This window comes from Microtus oregoni, unplaced genomic scaffold, assembly GCF_018167655.1.
Source record: "Microtus oregoni isolate MIOR12 unplaced genomic scaffold, Mior012 000122F_ref0000035, whole genome shotgun sequence".
NCBI classification, from domain to species: domain Eukaryota; kingdom Metazoa; phylum Chordata; class Mammalia; order Rodentia; family Cricetidae; genus Microtus; species Microtus oregoni.
In genome coordinates this window covers 2,238,769-2,257,605 of record NW_024544754.1, presented here as the reverse complement: position 1 = coordinate 2,257,605, position 18,837 = coordinate 2,238,769, and positions in this window count along the sequence as shown.

Here is an 18,837-nt window from a genome sequence, read left to right as displayed (position 1 = left end):
TTGGAAGATAATATGAACCATGAAGGTCTGGATCAAAAGATTTCAGAGGTAAGGCAATGTTAGCAATGGGGGTAGGTGTCATTCTTGTGATGTTTTGGAAAGAAATTGTGACTGCTTCCTGCTCTCATCCTAAGAACTTACCTGCTGCTAATTTTTTTTTTGGTGGAATAAATTTCAAGACATCCCAATAGTGACTGTATCGTTATTTATTAATACTCACCCTAATGCAGATCTATAATGAAAGGGCAAGTGGGGAAAATGCAAAATGTACAGTTTGAAGATAAAAAGAGCACCAGGAAATTTATCTTGGTGCCACTGAAAGAAATGAAGAGATTAAAGAGAGCCCCAATTCCTATTGGAATAAATGGAGGGGGGCCCTCAGAGCAAGTCATTACCCTATTAAGCTTCCAACTTATGAAAATACTAAGGAATTTTATGATCCTAAAAAGCAACAACAAATCAAGGTTGCTCCAAATGTGATTTAAGGTGGCCAGAGTTCACCTAAGTTGGTAATAAAACTTTGCAATGTTCTGTGTTTTGCTGATTTTAGAGTCATGAAGGATATACTAATAAAGAAGTTATAGATTCTTCCTCCACCATTATGGAGAGCCACTGAGGTCAGACATGTAGCAAGGAGTCCCTGAATAGAGGCCACAATGTGAAACTGTGAAAGTGAAGCCAGGTTTGCCTTGGAGAACCCAACATATTGGAGATTCTAGAGCCCTGAGACATCTATCAAAGAGAGCTGCAGACAAGAGAGAGAGAGAGAGAGAGAGAGAGAGAGAGAGAGAGAGAGAGAGAGAGAGAGAGAGAGAGAGAGAGAGAGAGAGAAAGTTTCAGTTAGCAAAGCCAGAAGGTTAGGACCAGCTAGGCACTCAGACATCTGACATAGAGCTCTAAGATATGGAATTTGCCCTGCTGGGTTTTGATCTTGCATTGGTACAGTATTTCCTCACTATGTTTTCATTCTTCTATTTGGGAATGGTAATGTATATTCCATGACAATGTCCATTTGGAGTGTGTATTTTCTTGTGGATGGGGTATGATAAAGGAAATTGCCTTTAGCCTCAGAAGAGACTTAGACTTTAAAATGGTGGTGATATTCTGAAAGACTAAAGGTACTTTTGAAATTAGGCTAAATTCAGTTTGCATTATGATGTGGACAAGAGACTATGGTGTCCAGTGGGTGAATCTTGAATGAGAGTCCCCCTTGTAAATCTCAGCATCTGAATAGTTGGTCCACAATTACTGGAATTTATTGGGAAAGGATTAGGAGATGTAGTCTTGCTGGAGGAAGTATGTCACTGAGGATGGACTTAGAACTTCGCAAAGACTCACAAAATTCCCAGTGTGGTCCCTGCCTCCTGAATGTAGATCTAGACGTAAGTTCTCAACTCTTCTTGCTGCTATGCCTTTGCTCTGCCATTATAGACTCTGACCCTCAGGAACCATAAGCCCAATTAAATGCTTTTTTTTTTTATAAATTGCCTTTATCGTGTTGCTTTATCTTAGCAATAGAAACCCAAACTAGCACATTCAAGAATAACTGGGTGGTTTTCACTTTTAGAATACTAAGAATTATGTCTCTATAAAGGTGCAAATATTTGTTGAACCCTTTCATGTCAATACTTGTGTGTATATAGGTATAAGTGAAATTGGTGAACCATATGACAATTCTACTCTAAATTTTACTTTAAGTTCTACTGAGAAACTAGCACAGGTGTTTTATAGGTATTATATACACTTATGTGTATAATACTGTCTTCTTGGTGTTTTAATTTTTATTTTCCTTTTGACCAGTGAGTTTCTACCTCTTTTACTCACCCCTGTGCTTGTTATGTTACTGAGTTCTAGGAAATTGCTATGCATCTTGAATTATTAGAATAAATTTGTAAGTAATATTTCTTCACATGGTGGGTGTAGCACAAATTCTAGTTCGTCTTAATAATAAAAACCCAGAGTCAGATATAGAGGTTAATGCTGAAGATCAGAGAAGCAGAGAGGCCAGCCACTAGAGAGTTCTTTTACCTCTACCAATCCTCAGACCGAAGGGGTGATCCTGTCTTCAGACTGCATCTCCAGACTCCATCTGTCTTCACTATACCTTAGACTGCAAGTGTCTTCACCAAACCTCAGACTTCACTGAGCTCCTGTCTCCTTCTGCCTCATATTCCTTTCTCCAACAAGACATATTGCTCCTTGCTCCAACTCTCTACTGCTGTTATTAAAGGCACATGATCCCAACCAAGAGCTGGGATCACCTTTGTGTGGAGCTCAGTTTCTTTTTTAGAAAAATTCAATCTTATGTAGCCCAGGGTGGCCTTCAACTAACAGAGAACCCTCTGCTTCTTTCTCCAAAGTCCTGGGATTAAAGGTTTGTGTCACCACACTCTGGCCTCTAGTGGCTTATTTCTTCACTCTGATCTTCAGGCAAGCTTTATTTGCTAAAATATAAACAAAATATCACTGCAAGTTAGGTTCTTTTTATTATTCTATTGGTAGGTTTTGTTGAACAAATGTTAATTAAAAAGACAAATTTATCAATCTATTTATTACTAATGATATATGTTGTCTGTTTAGGATATATTTCATGTCTAAAACTCATGAAGATACTGTTTTTATTTTATTTAATATTGGTTACTATATTCTGTTTTAAAAAGACATATGTATTATCAGGAATTAATCTTATTTGTGGTATGAGATAGATGCTGACATTTACTATGTTAATACATATGATGAATAGAATCTTCATTTGTTAGAAAAGATTCACTTGTTCAGTATACCATATTAAATCTTATCGTTTCCACTAATAAAATTTCCTGAGTATCTGTTTCTAATTTTCTGACTTCTAGTATCATTTTTCTATTTTTCTTTTGGTTTTTTTTTTTTTTTGGTTTTTCAAGACAGGGTTTCTCTGTAGCTTTGGAACCTGTCCTGGCACTAGCTCTTGTAGACCAGGCTGGCCTAGAACTCACAGAGATCCTCCTGCCTCTGCCTCCCGAGTGCTGGGATTAAAGGCGTGTGCCACCACTGCCAGGCAACTATATATAATTTTATACAGACAATAATCACATTAACTATGTCTAGTTCATAAGCATTTGACAAATTCAGGAAAAATACTCCAGTATTTGTTCTATCTTCATGAGTCCTAAGTGTTGTACAAATTCACTTTCTGTCTTAACTTGTATTACCAACCCCAAACTATCTTTTTATGTCTCTCAACCTTATACACTTTACACCTCTTTTGTGAGTTTCTTTCTGAATTTGTTAACTATCTAGTCTTCAACTCCATTAAAGACTTGAGAAGGATGTAATATTATCTGAGTAAACAGGAAGTGAAAGCAAGTGACTTCCAAAAAATGTGAGAAATGACAGAAATAGTTGACTTCCTAGACAGTCACCCAAGGCTTCTCTATACCATTAGGACATCAGTCTTCGACCTACAGATTATATCTGTAGGATATTTTGCAGATCTGTCCTACTTTGTATTGACAAAGTTCAGTTGTTTTTTATTTTTTAACCAATCGGGTACAATTTATGTTGCTCATGCATTCTCGGTTGTATGGTCTTCCGCTAGAGTGTAGTTGACCTACCAAAGACTAGAATCTTAAAGAAAACTTATTATCCCTCACCTAACATCTAACAATTGTTAATAGTTATATACCTAGGAGTAGAATTTCATGACTAATGCCTGTTTCCGTGGTAAGATTTGATCTAGCTTGAGATTACATATGTTTTGTATATTGTTGGTACAAATATGCAGTTAAAATTTTATATGGATTGGAGAAATGACATGTCTTAAACATAAATTTCTACTAATGCATTTGGTGAACATGAGTTCCCTACTGTTCTAAATCTTGGAGAACTCAGACTAGTTGAAAAGTATGCTTGAATCCATTTGTGGGAGGCTTTTTATACACTATTATATCAAATTGGCCTATTATTTATTATTTGTGTCCCTTCTAAGAGTTGTTGAGATAGTTCAGCCGGTAATGTGTTTGTTATGTAACATAAGGATCAGAGTATAGATCTTTAACACCCATGTGAAATATGGAAATGATAGCTCATTTCTATAACCCTGAGGTAGTAATAGACCTATAGCCCACTTTCTAGTAAATCAACCCAGATTTGTGAACTCCAGGTTCAGTGAGAGATTGTTTCAAAATATAGAATATAGAGCATTTGAGAAAGAATCTTGATGCCTCCTCCATCTGGCCTCCATAATTACACATACCTGCACATTCATTGCATAGCCAAACATGTATACATATGCCACATGTGCATACACACACTCAAAGAATATTCCTTTTATATGAAGAACTACTCAGTCTCAATATTTATTTATTTATTAAAATAATGTATTTATTGCTCTTTTATGTACCTTAGTGTATTGCCTACAGGTATGTCTGTATGAAGGTGTCAGATCCCCTGTAACAGGAGTACAGACAATTGTGAGTTGCATATGGGTGCTGGGAATTTAACCTGCATCCTCTAGAAGAGCATTCAGTGCTCTGAACTGCTGAGCCATCTCTCCAGCCACCTCCCCCCTTTTTTGTTTTTCAAGACAGGGTTTCTCTATGTAGCTTTATAGCCTGCCCTAGAATGTGCTTTGTAGACCACACTGGCCTTGAACTTACAGGGATTTACATGCTTCTGCCTACTGAGTGCTGGGATTCAAGGCGTGCTCCACCACCACCCAGCTTTAATAATTTTCTAAAATTAATTTACTTATTTTGCATTGCAGTTGCAGTTTCCACCCCCATTCTCCTGTGACCCCTCCCCCAATCCACTCTTCTTCTGTTTCTGTTCAGGAAAGGACAGGTCTGTCATAGATATCAACAAAAGATGGCATATCAAGTTGTAGTAAGGTTAAGCACCTCCCTGTGTATTTAGGCAAAGCAAGGTGATCTAGTATGAGGAATTGGGTCCCAAAAGCCAGTAAAAGAGACAGAGACAACCCCAGTTCCTGTTGTTAAGCAGCCCATAAGAGGACCAAGCTACACAACTGTAACATACATGCTGAGTGCCTAGGTCATTCCTATAAAGATTTCCTATTGTTAGTTCAGTCTCTGTAAGGTCTGATGATCCCAGGTTAGTTGATTCTGTGAGTTTTTTATGGTGTGTTTGACCTCTCTGACTCCTATAATCCATCCCCTACCTTTTCTGTAGGATTCCCCAAGGCCCACTTAATGTATGGCTGTGGGTCTGCATATTTTTACATCAGTTTCTGGATGAAGCCTCTCTGATTGACAGTTGGAATATTCTAATCTATGAGTATTAGCAGAATAGCATCAGGTATCATTATATTGACATATTTTCCCTCCAGATGTGCTTGGTTCTATCCTAGGTCTTTGGGTCATCCAGCCTGTGAGTCCTGGTACTCCAGGCAATGCCATGGGTGGGCTTTCTCTTGTGCTATGGGTTTCAGACTAGACTAGTCATTGGTTGCCCACTCCCCCAACCTATAGGCCACTCTTACTTACCTAGTGCATCCCATAAGCAGGAAAGATTGTAAGTCAATATAATTGTGGCTGAGTTGGTTTCCCAACCCCTCCAATGTAAATATTATTTGGTTAGTGGAGACAGCCAGTTCAAGTTGTTTTCCTATTGCTAGGAGTCTTAGCTAGGGTCATCCTTGTAGATTCCCTTGTGCTGTGTTTTTACCTGACCCACAAAAGTCCCCCATTTCCAGTAGTCTCTTTCAGTAGTCTCCCCCTCCATCTTCCCAACCTGATCACTCATGTTCCCATTCCTTAGTCTACTCAGAAAATATCTCCTATTTTGACTTCTTAGGGAGATGTCATTGCTGCCTCCCTCAATCCTCCTTGTTACTTAGTCTTTCTGGCTCCATGGATTATAGCATAACTATTTTTACTTTACAGCTAATACCCACTTATGAGTGAGTACATACCATGTTTGTTTTTCTCAGTCTGGGTTACCTCTCTCAGGATGATTTTTTTCTAGTTCCATCCATTTGCTTTCAAATTTATTTCCTGGTGTCCATGTTTTTGGCAACTGAATAATACTACATTGTGTAAATGTACCACTTTTTAAATTCTATTCCTCAGTTTAGAAACATCTAGCTTTTTTCCAGGTTCTGGCTATTATGAATAATGCTACTATAATCACATTTGAACAAGTGTCTTGAGGTATGATTGAGCATCCTTTGGGTATATGCTGAAAAGTTTTATAGCTGGATCTTGTGGTAGATTGATCCCCAGTTTTCTGAGAATCCATCACATTGATTTCCAAAGTCAGTCTCAATAATTTTAAGGAAGGTAAAGTTAAGTACACAAGTAGATATCAGCCCAAACATATTAAGGTGGAAGGAATAAAAAAACAGTAAAGATGTATGTTAATGTGGAACACAAATTAGTATGAATACTATAGAAATAGAATGGCATTCTCTTAATGAATTAAAGGTGAAAGTATCATGTGAACAGCAAATCTCCCGACTGGGTATGTATTTCTCCTAAACAGTAGATAAGATTATTATGCTGAAGAGACATTTGCATTCCCACATTCATTGCAGTATTACTCACTAAAGCCAAAATATGAAATCAACCTATGTATTCTACTTTGAAATTATGGACAGAGATGATATTGTATAAAAACACAATGAAATATTATTTCATATCTAAAAGCTAAGCAACTTCATACTTAAAAACAACATTTATGAAACATGAATATTATGTTGTCAAATAAACCTGAAAGAGAAAGACAAATGCATATTGGTGACCATCAAAGACTGGGAAACAAGTGATTGTGGAGTCATTGCACAAAAGATGCCAAAAATTATTGAGGCAACAATGATACTATTGGACATTTTTTTTTTACATATTGTGTTACTCAGTAAACTTTTTGGTATAGTGAGTATTGTGAATGACATATAACTGATAGGTTTTTCTTTTTTGAATTTCTTGATAGGCACTGTGTTTTGTTTGGATAAGTACTGCTATTTATGATATAATTTTTAACTCCTTTTATGATTTTCACATTTTCTAAGTTGTAGATGACCTTGGTTGGCCCAGCTCACTAACCTCCTCACTATGATTTCAGAATAACTGTAGAATGTTATGAGAATGTAAAATTTGAAATTATAATAAATGCTTAGTATTAATTTGAGATGTATAACCATCATTCCTAGAACAGAGTACCCTGATGTAGTGGTGAGGCGAGAAGGCCTGCTTTTCATCCTGCCCGGCTCCCACATGGCTAGCTTTACCCAAAATGACAACACAGAAACTGTATTCTTTTAAACACTGCTTGGCCCATTATATCTAGCCTCTTCTTGGATGACTCCCATATCTTGTTTACCCCATTTTCAATAATCTGTGTAGCACCATGAGGTGGTGTCTTACCGGGAAAGATTCAACATGTCTGACTTGGCAGCTGGCTCCATCGTCTTTGCCCTGGAGAGGAGACACATGGCGTCTGCCTAACTTCCCTTCTTCCCAGCATTCTGTTCTGTTTATTCCATCCACCTATGTTCTGGCCTATCAAGCCAAACAGTTTCTTCGTTAATTAACCAGTGAAAGCAACAGATAGACAAATGACCTTCCCACATCACCCTGAGATATTTTTCTAAGCTTGGAAATTTTGTACTAGTTTATGAAACACAGTTGTTGAGTGTTTTAAGTGTGTCTCTGTGTTATGTGGGCTGTGCACTTTTGCTGAGCCTTGAGGTATTAATTACTTTGAGTCCTAGACATAAATTTTCCTTTCTATTGTTTTATAAGTAGTAAAATCTCTTCTCTTAACCTGTAGTGTGATGATTCTATGTTATTACATTCCTTTACATAGATTGATATCATATGAATGTTGATCCGTTATCATAGTATATGAGCTCTGAGACCTGCTTATCTTGCAAATTTTGAACATCTCTTGTCCAGCCTTATAATGTTTTACATTATACATTGACATGTGAGTCCTCTACAGATTTATAGATTCTTTTCAAATACATTCCTTTATTCAGAATTCTGCTTTCTGTATTCCAACATCCTCAGACTCTGAACTCTGGTTTTCTCTCCCTAAGTCAAAAAAGTCACTGTTCTTTGTTTGAGATTGCCTGCAATTTGCATGGTGGAACTCTTGTGTATAGGAGATATAATGTTGTTTTCTTATTTTGGATCTCATATTTGTTATTTGTTGTCCAATATCTGAAAAAAGCTACTTGGTATTTTGCAAAGTTTTCTAATCATTTACATTGGGAACTTAAGTCTGGCTCTTATTGCTACAACGGCTAATAAATAGTTGCTGCTTACTATAAGTATAATGTTTTATATGTGAATTGATGGTTCAGTGACCAGCAATCATCTTTCTGAGGCTTCTAATAACTGACTGCATAGATGTTATAATTCATATACTGGCTTAAAGAATAAAATTTTATTTGAATTCAAAATCATGACTATTGATTGGCTAATTTCTCCTTTGAACAAAACTAACACACCACTCTTCATTTAAATATGCCAGTCCTATATTTTCACGCACTGACAATTTTCTTAACACTTCGGATTAACTCTACATTTTGTTGCAAATCTATGCATCTTATTCAAGAATCCTTATGTAGTGTCTTGGTTACTTTCCTGCTGTAATGGAATACCATGATGAAGGCAACTTGTAATAAAAAGCATTTAATTGGGGGCTTACTTATAATATTACAGAGTTGTTTCATTATCATCATGTCAGGGAGTATGGCAGCAGGCAGGAGGCATAGTGTTGGGAAAGTAACTGAAATCTATCATCTCATCTTCAAATCATAGGCAGAGAGAGAGAGATGGACAGAGAAAAATGGGGGGAGGGAGATACAGAGATACAGAGATGAGAGATAGAGATAGAGACAGAGACAGAGACTGGACCAGGTTTGTACTTTTGAAGCCTGAAAGCCTACCAGCAATGACACACCTTCTCAAACAAGGCTACATCTGCTAGTCCATTCCAAACAGTTCCTCTAACTGGGTAACAAAGGCATGGTAAACAAATATATGAGTCTATGAGGGACATTCTCATCGAAACTACCTCACAATTGTATCTGAAGTCCAGTTGCTTTTGTTGAACAGATACTTCAAAACTAGGATCATTCAAACTTGCATTAAAGGCAGTACAATTTAGAGTATTAGAGTTTTGATGAATCAATCATAAAGAATAATAGATAATGTCCATAATGAAGTTGAAATTGAAGATACTTAAGTGGTTGTAGGAACAGCTCAGAGTTCAATCCTTAGGTCTCACAGTGGAAGAAGAGAATCTAATCCTGAGAGTAATCATCTGACCTCCATAAAATTCTTACATGTGTACCTACAGATACACATAATACCAATAATTAGTAAAAATTTTAAGAGGTATTCAAATTTGTTAAACAGAAAAAACTGACCTGAATTCTTCATTGTGTAAATATCATGATCCTGAAAGACAACTTGATGCTGATGAACTCTTAGTCATTCATATATATATACATATATATATATATATATATATATACATATATACATGCTACTCACACACAAACACACAGAGGTCTCCCTGGGGTTAGATGCCTCCTCAATAGCAAGACAGGAGATGACCAGCTAGGTCCTCTGGAAACCTGGGAATTTAGTACATTGGTAGAAAGAGGTCATGCTGGTTGGCTAAAGGCTACCACACAAAAAGGAAGAGACCTTGTCAGTTGTCCTCATCAATTTAGACCATGAAACCCAATATGGACAAATTCAACAGAAACACCTGGGTTAAAGTTCCAGAATCCAACAGTGCCCCAGTACCTCCATGTCCTAAGCAGAGGATGGATGGTGCTTCTCTCTTAAAGCCAAAACATGGGAGGGAACCTGATCAAAATGGACAGGAAAGGCACTTCCTCATACCAAAAAGAATCACCACATTAGGGACCTGGAATGTGAAAACACTAAACCCAGTTAGCAGAACCGGGTTGCTCATGAATGAGCTCAGTCACTTAGGTGGAATGTCATTGGATTACCAAAAATACATTGGATGGGATTGCAAAAACTTGTAGTAAACGAATACAAGATTGTAAACTCAGATGGAGAGGGAAAACACATAGCACATGTAGCTTAAGTGCTATCTAGTGTGGCCCCCCAAAAATGCATGGTCAAGTACAGACCTGCAAATGACTGAATTATATCATCCATATTTCAATGACACATCCAGTAACTATTATGCAGGTATATGTGCTAACAGCAGAAGCAGATGTGGATGTAATCAACAGTTTCTACACAGATCTACAGAATGAGGACAGCAGGGTGTGTAAGAATGACATACTAATCTTTATGGTGACTTCAATGAAAGAGTGGGATCCAGAGAAAGCGTAGACTATAGTGCCATGAGAACATATGGATTTAGACAAAGGAACAATAGAGGGGAATGACTGCTTGACCTCTGCTTTGCAAATGATTTGTACATACCCAACACAAAATTCAAGCAGCCAAGCCATCAAGATGTTGGACATAGAATCCTCCAACAAGTACACATATAGCAAAATTGACTATATTCTGGTCAACAGGAAACTTGTCTAGCATCCAAAACAGTTGGTCATTTCTTAGTGCTTACTTAGGGTCAGATCAACAACTTGTTATGGCCATCATTCAAATGAAACTTAGGAGAGGCACACCTGACAGGATGAACTGGAAGATGGATCATAAAAACTAATGAACCAACTGCAGGGAGAGAGTATAAGAGAACTGTTGAAGTTCTGCATGGGCAGCCTGTATATGATGATTCTATTGAACTCATCCATATTTGCTTTCATGGTCTAAGATGATGAGGACAAGTGACCAGGTCTCTTCCTCAAGAGGGTACTGGATATTATAACAGGTGGTTGTGATTTACCATGCAGTTGCTGGGAACTGAACTCAGTATCAGTGAGTAATTTCTCCAGCTCTGTTCTTGCCAGGGCAAAAATTTCATTTGTTTTCTCATTCGATGATTATAGGTTAAATGGTAGATTCGAAAGAAAATTTCCACACAAGAGACTATTTGTAACACTTAACACTTGGATTTATGGTTGATGTTGAATGATAATAATAAATTAAATAAGAATGTATAAATTTGAGAATTTTGCAATGTTTTATAAAAGAATGGTATTGTGCCGGACAGTGGTGGCACACACTTTTAATTTCAACACTCAGGAGGCAGAAGCAGGTGGATCTCTGTGAATTCGAGGCCAACTTGGTCTATAAGAGCTAGTTCCAGGACAAGCTCCAAAGCTAGAGAGAAATCCTGTCTTGAAAAACCAAAAAAAAAAAAAAAAAGAATGTTATTCGTCTTGAGATACACATTGCATAGTGTTTTGGGTTAAAATATGTTTTAAAGTTGATCTTGAATGAAAAATATATAGAGATAGAGCTTCAGATAGGTTTCCACACACACGGGGTGGGGGGGGGAGAGATATTATATATTTTCTTAGTTGTCTGTAAACCACTGGGACATTTGATTAGTCTGTAGAATATAATTTTTATTGTTGGAAACTTCTGTAATCAGCCTTCTCTAAGATGTTTTTGATTATATTTTACTCTCTCTTGCTACTACACACATATGTTATTCTTTGATACAGTTAGGTAAACTATTACCAGAAAAAGTCTAGACTTGTTTATTTGTTTCTGATGTGGGATGTCCTTCTGTATATGTGTTGCTTTTATTCGTTGATGAATAAAGCCCTTTGGGTAACTGGCTTAGCAGAGTAAAGCCAGGTGAGAAATCTGAATGATTTCTATATATTTATTAAGAGTAGGCAGAGTCAAAGAGACACCATGTAGCTGCCAAAGGTGACAAACACCCAGAACCTTTGCCTGTAAGCCTCAGCCTCAGGGTGACACACAGAGTAATAGAATTGGGTTAATTAATTCAAGATATAAGAGCTAGCTAGAAGTATGCCTGAATCATTGGCCAAGTATTGTTGTAATTAATATAGTTTCTGTGTGATTATTCTAGTTTGGGCAACCAGGAACAAAAGAGAAGTCTCCTACAGTTTTTTTTTTTCTTTTCTCTTCTCCCCCCACCTCTGCTCCCCTCCTGTTTCATCCTCCCCTCTCCTCTTCTCTCCTATCTTCTTTAAACAAAGAATCTCCTTATGTAGCACATCCTGAGTACTGGTGTGCACTACCGTACTTGGGTTGATCATTGTTTTCTTTAGGTAGTCACTCAATGATCAGAAAATTATTGCTCACCGGTGTTTGGTGAATACTTCTTGAATTTTATAAGTTTGTATAAGTATAATAGGTTGGTCAAATGAAAAAAAATATTGTCAACTTTGAAATTCTGTTCATCATTTAACTGAAGATTTTCTACCTAAACAGTCAGAGCAGTTATTTAATTTCTTCCCTTTGGATTAATATTTGGATGAACTCAGAGAGAATTTGGTCATGTGGAAGGAAAATTTGGAGAAAATGAATGGATCATGATTTTTTCTTTCATTCATTCTTTCTTTCTTTTCTTCTTATTCCTTTCTTTGAAACACAAAGTAGGCAATCTTGTCTGTGTTTTTATCCAAATTCCCAGTTAGAACTTTAAAGGTGGAAACTTACCAAGCTTCTATAATAGCAAGAACCCAAATAAAGTACTGGCAGATTAGGGAAACTCAAATGTGTAACAGAAGGACACTTAAAATATCCAATGGTAGCAACATCATTTAAATAATGTTTTAATATATGAAATGTCTATGAAGAAAGTTACATGGAAAGCCATCCAGAAGGCTTTCCATGCATGGTATGAATTCAGATTTAAATCAGTCTTACCAATTCAAAGTATCTATGTCTGAGCTTCAGTAGTCAATCGACATTAAAGTTTATCTATTTCACTATCAAAGTCAGTCTTGGAAACTCACTTGAGTACTAATGTAGCCTTAATTAGAAAGTTAAACTGAGCCAAAGATGTGATTTTATTTGATTATCTAATGACAGGTAGAAGAGAAAACTCTATAATCATTCTGTTAGGTAAAAATCACAAATTATCATAGTCAATTTTGAGCTCTGACAACTAAATATTATGTATCAAGATAAAGACATCTTATGGAAGAATAATTATGCTGTTCAAATTCAACTCCAATTGATTTTGAATATGAAAATAATAATAATATCTATGTGGCCTAAGAATCAGCTGTCTCTGTATAATTGTTTCTAAGGAAAAAAAACTTTAAAAACAAAAATCACAAGAAAAAATGAACTTTGCTAAGAGCTATCACAGCAGTGAAGACATTCTGATAATTAGCCCCTAAAAGAATGTTTATCTTCATAAGAGTGAGTCTTTTTCTGTTTTGCTTTCTTTTTTTTTTTTGAGGGGTGATAGTTTAGACAGAGCTTCTCTGTATAGCTTTGGAATCTCTGCTGGAAGTTAATCTTTAGACCAGGCTGGCCTCGAACTCAGAAAGATCCACCTGCCTCTGAATTTTGTTTATGTTGAAGATGTAGAGAGATAGAATATTTTCCCTCATGCTTAAAATAGAGTTACTAAATAATAAATTTAATTGAGTCTACCAGATAACTGATATTAATAGATACAATAGAATATGAAAATAGGCTTTTTTCCATGTATAACCAATAGTTGTTCATGAGAAATGGGATCTAATGAGTGAATGAAACAATATCTCAGTGATGGATAAAATGATTAAAGTAAACAAATTCAAATAAGTCATAAGAGGGAAAGGAAACAAAAATAAGAAATTAAATCATTAGAAAGAAGAGGGTTTCTCATAACTGAAAAAATTATATTGGTTATAAATGGTATAAATATACCATTGACAGGGCAGACAAAGTTAGACAGCTATACTAGATATAGATATATATTTACTACTATTGTTCAACTAAATTCATATTGCCCATCTGTCTTACATAAATATTTATCTTCACACCTTAGATAAATACTACTTCCAGAAATGATCAGAGGAACTTTTCTTTGTAATGAATGACTGTGCATTCAGAGACTCATGGCTTCAAAGGATCTAAGGATTAATGATGTCCTGCTTAGTAGGTAGCCCTAAGCAGGACACTTATCCCACCCCTTCTAAGGTTCAGAGAAGTAGAGAAAGTTAGATAGAACTAAAGGCTATGAAATGTTTTCTTCCTGGAATAACATAGTCATTCCAAATATGATTTTATTGACAAAGGTTTATGTTCTGCCTAGTAACACAAAAGTTCAGTCCCAAATAAACACACAGAGGTCTACATTAAATATAAACTGTTTGACCTAGTAGCTTAGGATTCTTATTAACTAGTTCCTACATCCTACATATTAACCCATCATTCTTGTCTGTGTTAACCACGTAGATTGGTACCTTTTCTCAGCAAGGCACGAGACATTCTCATCTTACTTTCTCTCTTGCTGTAAGACAGTGGTCTTTTATCCTGTCACTTGTATTATTTTTAATAAAATGCTGCTTGGCCAGTAGCCAGGCAGAGAGTATAGGCAATGCAACCAGGCAGAAAGTAGAGGCAGGGTAAGGAGAACAGGAGAATTCTGAGAAGAGGAAAGCTCAGTCTACAGTTGTGATACAGACACAGAGTAAGCAAGATGTGCCTGCCTCTCTGAAAAAGGTACCAAGCCATGTGGCTAACATAGACAAGAATAATGGGCTAATAATATAAGTTATAAGAGCTAATAAATAGCCTGAGCTAATGGGCCAGTCAGTTTGTAACTAATGTAGACCTCTGTGCATTTCTTTGGGGCTGAACAACTGCAGGACAAGGTGGGACAGAAACCTCAGCCAACACTCTCAGTCTGGGTGATGACTGCAGACTGAATCTTTCCTCTTCCCAGAATTCTGTTATCATTGCCCTGCCTCTACTTCCCTGTCTGGTTGCCCCAGCTCTACTTCCTGCGTGGCTACTGGCCAATCAGCATTTATTTAAAATACAAGGGACAGGGTATAGAACATTGTCCCACAGCATGATCTCACAACAGCTTTGGTTGCCTGAACTAAGCCTTTACAAGACTAGCCATGTGAACAGACAATTATGAATCTGGCGAGATCACCCAGGATCTATTTCTTACTGCTTAACTATTAGGGAGGAAAAGGCATTGTCTTCAGTTGTGTATGTACTGATAATTCTATTAAGGTCCAATGGAAAGCTCTAAATGGATAGATATACACGTGGTCCTGATTAAACTCAGTTGGTCACAAAACAAAAGACATGACTCAGGAAAATTGGAAAGGAATTTCTAGGGAATATCGAAAATGGAGTTGTTTCAAGGTGTGGGAGTGATATAGGAGAATATAGGGGATAAGAATAAATAGAACACATAATATACATGCATAAAATAGTGAAAGAACAAATTAATTGAAATATAAAAGCAAATAAATACTTAAGAAATTGGAGAAAATTGTTTATAATATTCAAGAGACTGGAATAGAATGAATCTATAATATAAAATAAGATTTATTGAGATGGGTTATAAGTTATGATCTTACAATTCCAACAACCATCATTTCCTGACATAAAGTTCAAGGGTTGCTGAGTCTGTGAGGCTGGATGTTTTAACTGTCTTAATCATGTGCTAGCATCCTAAAATGTATACTCTAATATCAGTGAAGGAATGAACTTGCCTGTGAGAGTGAGGGCAAGAAGGCAGAGAGCAAATGCTTTCTTTTTTCTTGTCCTTATATATGCTGCCCGGTGCGGAGAATTGTCTGTATTCTGTCAATCATGTTATAAATAAATGCTGATTAGCCAGGCAGAAAATATAGGCAGGAAAACCAGACAGGAAGAAGAAATGATGTAATGAGAACAGGAGAATTCTGGGAAGGAGGAAGTTGATTCCTCCCACTCTTGCTCAGACCACCAAAGCAGCAGGATGTGATCTGCCCCACTGAAAAAAGGTACTGAGCCACATGGCTAACATAGATCAAAAAATGGGTTAATCAAGATGTAAGAGTTAGGCAGTGAGAGGTTAGAGCTAAAGGGCCAATCAGCTTATAATTTATGGAGACCTATGTGTGATTTTCTCTGGGACTAAACAGCTGGGGGCCGGGCAGGACGAAACCACAACAAACAAGCCGGCCGGTTCATGTTACAGCTGCCACATCAGAAGGTATGGCCTAGATGAAAAGTAGAACTTCCCACCTCAGAAGATATGGATTTAGGGTGAGGCTTCCTATCTCAAATGATTCAATCAAGAAAAAAAAATGTGCCTTCATAGGTGTAACCAGTCATTTGGGTCTTTGTTAATTCCAAACCTAGAAAGCTGACAAAGAAGAGTAGCAAAGTCTCTATTCCACTGAACTATATTCTCACCCCTAAATTTAATTTTATGTGCATGAAATATCAAGATAAATGAAATGTACAGACTTTTTAAAAAGGAAAATTAATAATCTTCACTTGTAAAGTGAATAATATACATATTTCTATAGCTGGACACATTCAGAATGTCACGGCTATGAACTAATAGTACTATGATTGTATCCATAAAATAGGGCTGCTCTCAACCTGTTTACTCTCAGAAAAGCTTTATTTTATAATAGGCAGCTGCCAGTACAAAGATTTTACTCCCTTGTGTACAAACACTAAAAGACTCAAATGTTTAAATAATTGAGATCTCATAAAAAGTTGTCCCCAGAACTCTAATCAAGTGCTGTTGTAGGGTGACAAACCACTTTCTTTTTTAAAACTTTTTCTTCTTTTTTTATTGTGCTATATATTTTTTTCCTGTTTCCCACTCTTCCTTTGCTCTCCCCTTCTACTCTTTTCCATGACCCCTACTCTCCCAAGCTACTCAGGAGGTCTTGTCTTTTTCTCCTTCCTATTTAGATCCATGTATCTCTCTCTTTGGGTCCTCTTTGTTGTCTAGGTTCTCTGGGCCTGTGGATTGTAGCTGGTTTTTCTTTGCTTTATGTATAAAATCCATTTATGAGTAAGTATATACTATATTTGTCTTTCTGGGTCTGGGTTACCTCACTCAATATCTATTTCCATGCATTTGCGTGCAAATTTTAAGACGTCATTGTTCTTTACCACTGAGTAGTACTCCATTGTGTAAATGTATCACATTTTCTTTATCCATTCATCAGTTGAGGGCCATGTAGATTGTTTCTAGGTTCTGGCTATTATAAATAATGTTCCTATGAACACTGTTGAGCACATGACTTTGGAAAAAATCCCACACTAGTGAGTAAACAGAACAGAAAGAAGCAACCACTTTCTGTTTGAAATTTTAGTCTCGTCCACAGAAAAGAATTCTTGCACGATACTGCAACCCTGCTTGAAGGACCATGTTTGGTATGTTCATAACTTTAAGAGGGTTGAGAACCTTATTTGGAGCAGCTTCTATTTGCCATGTGGAATAGTCAATGCAAAGGTATATAACTGACCAATCAGCTTTATGTTGACACCAAAAGGAAGAGAATGTGTTATGAGAAAATTAGAGTATTAACCTGCACATACTGGGATGGAAAATCATTAAAAAGCATTACCAAATCAAATTCAGGAAAATCAAATAAGGATCAGATTGTGACTAAGTGTAGACATGTATTTATTGGAAATGCAAAGTTTATTTAACTTTTAAACATCTATCAAGGGAATTCCCTCTAACTATATGTGAAAATTTTTTATCAGGTGATAAAAGGAGGTGGAAATTTTAAAAAAATTTCATGAAAATTGTGGTAAACTAAAGGTATAACAAAATGTACCAACAACAACAAAATCCCTACAGCTAACATTCATGAGCAAATTATAGGTGCATTCTTCCTAAGTTAAACAAGGAAGAGATGGACCTAATAGCACCATCCCTGCACAACACCACTTTGAGAGGCAACAAGGGTAAAAAGAAAACTACAAAAAAGTAAAAATCATGTAAAATGATAAAAAACCAGAATATTTTCTATTCAGAGATGACATGTTTCTCTACAGAAAGTCTTTAAAATTTGCCAAAATTTTAATAAGTATAAAAATGATTTTATTTAATTCTGCTAAATTTTATATTGGAAATTAAGATTAAGGGAAATATATGTACTGTGAAAAAAAAAATCTACCCTCTCCAAAACCTATAAAATAGATATACATTTATAAGACTAAATATAAATGGAAGAAATAGAAGATAATATAAATCAATTCACTTGTAAGCTATCTTCCTGGTTCTTTCAACTGGATTTTGTTATGATGCAATTTCTCTTCAAACTGATTAATAATTTTATGTCATCAAAGTTAGAAGTTCAGGGGATTTTTAGAGATAACCACAAGGAGGTTCTAAAATATACATGGAAAATAACAACTACGGTAGCTAAAAGTACTTTTGAAAATGGACAAGTTGAGAAAATTTTATTATTTGATTTCAAAATAATCTCATTGTGCAATAATTAAAGCAAAGTGTGATTAGAAATAGGACAGATAATTCAATGAGAAAATCCTCTTCTTGATCTTTTAGTCACTTCCATTGAACTCAACACAATACCACCAAAACACATAATGCACAGCTACCTGAGCTGATATTAATACTTGTCATGTTTCTTGAATATAAGCAATATATATATGGAAGAGTGTTGGTATATACCAGGTACCTTTGATTCATATCGTTTATAAAAAATTAGCTCAGAATAAATCACAGAAGTAAACAAAAACAAATATGTAGAAGAAAACACAGTATTTTGTGATTTGAGACTTGGATAAAATTTTACAGAAAAGCATTGATTTTGACTTTGTAAGCAATATTGGACTTTGGCACAAAAAATGCTTTTTGAAATATAAAGCTAAGAAAATTAAAAACTATGCCTCATACTAGGAGAAAACATTTGCAAAACACAAACCTGATAAAAAGGGTTGGCTCCATAAACTAAAAAGCGCTCTAAAGTAGACACTAATGAAAACCCCATTTTGAAAATGGACAAGGGGTTTGAAGTGATGT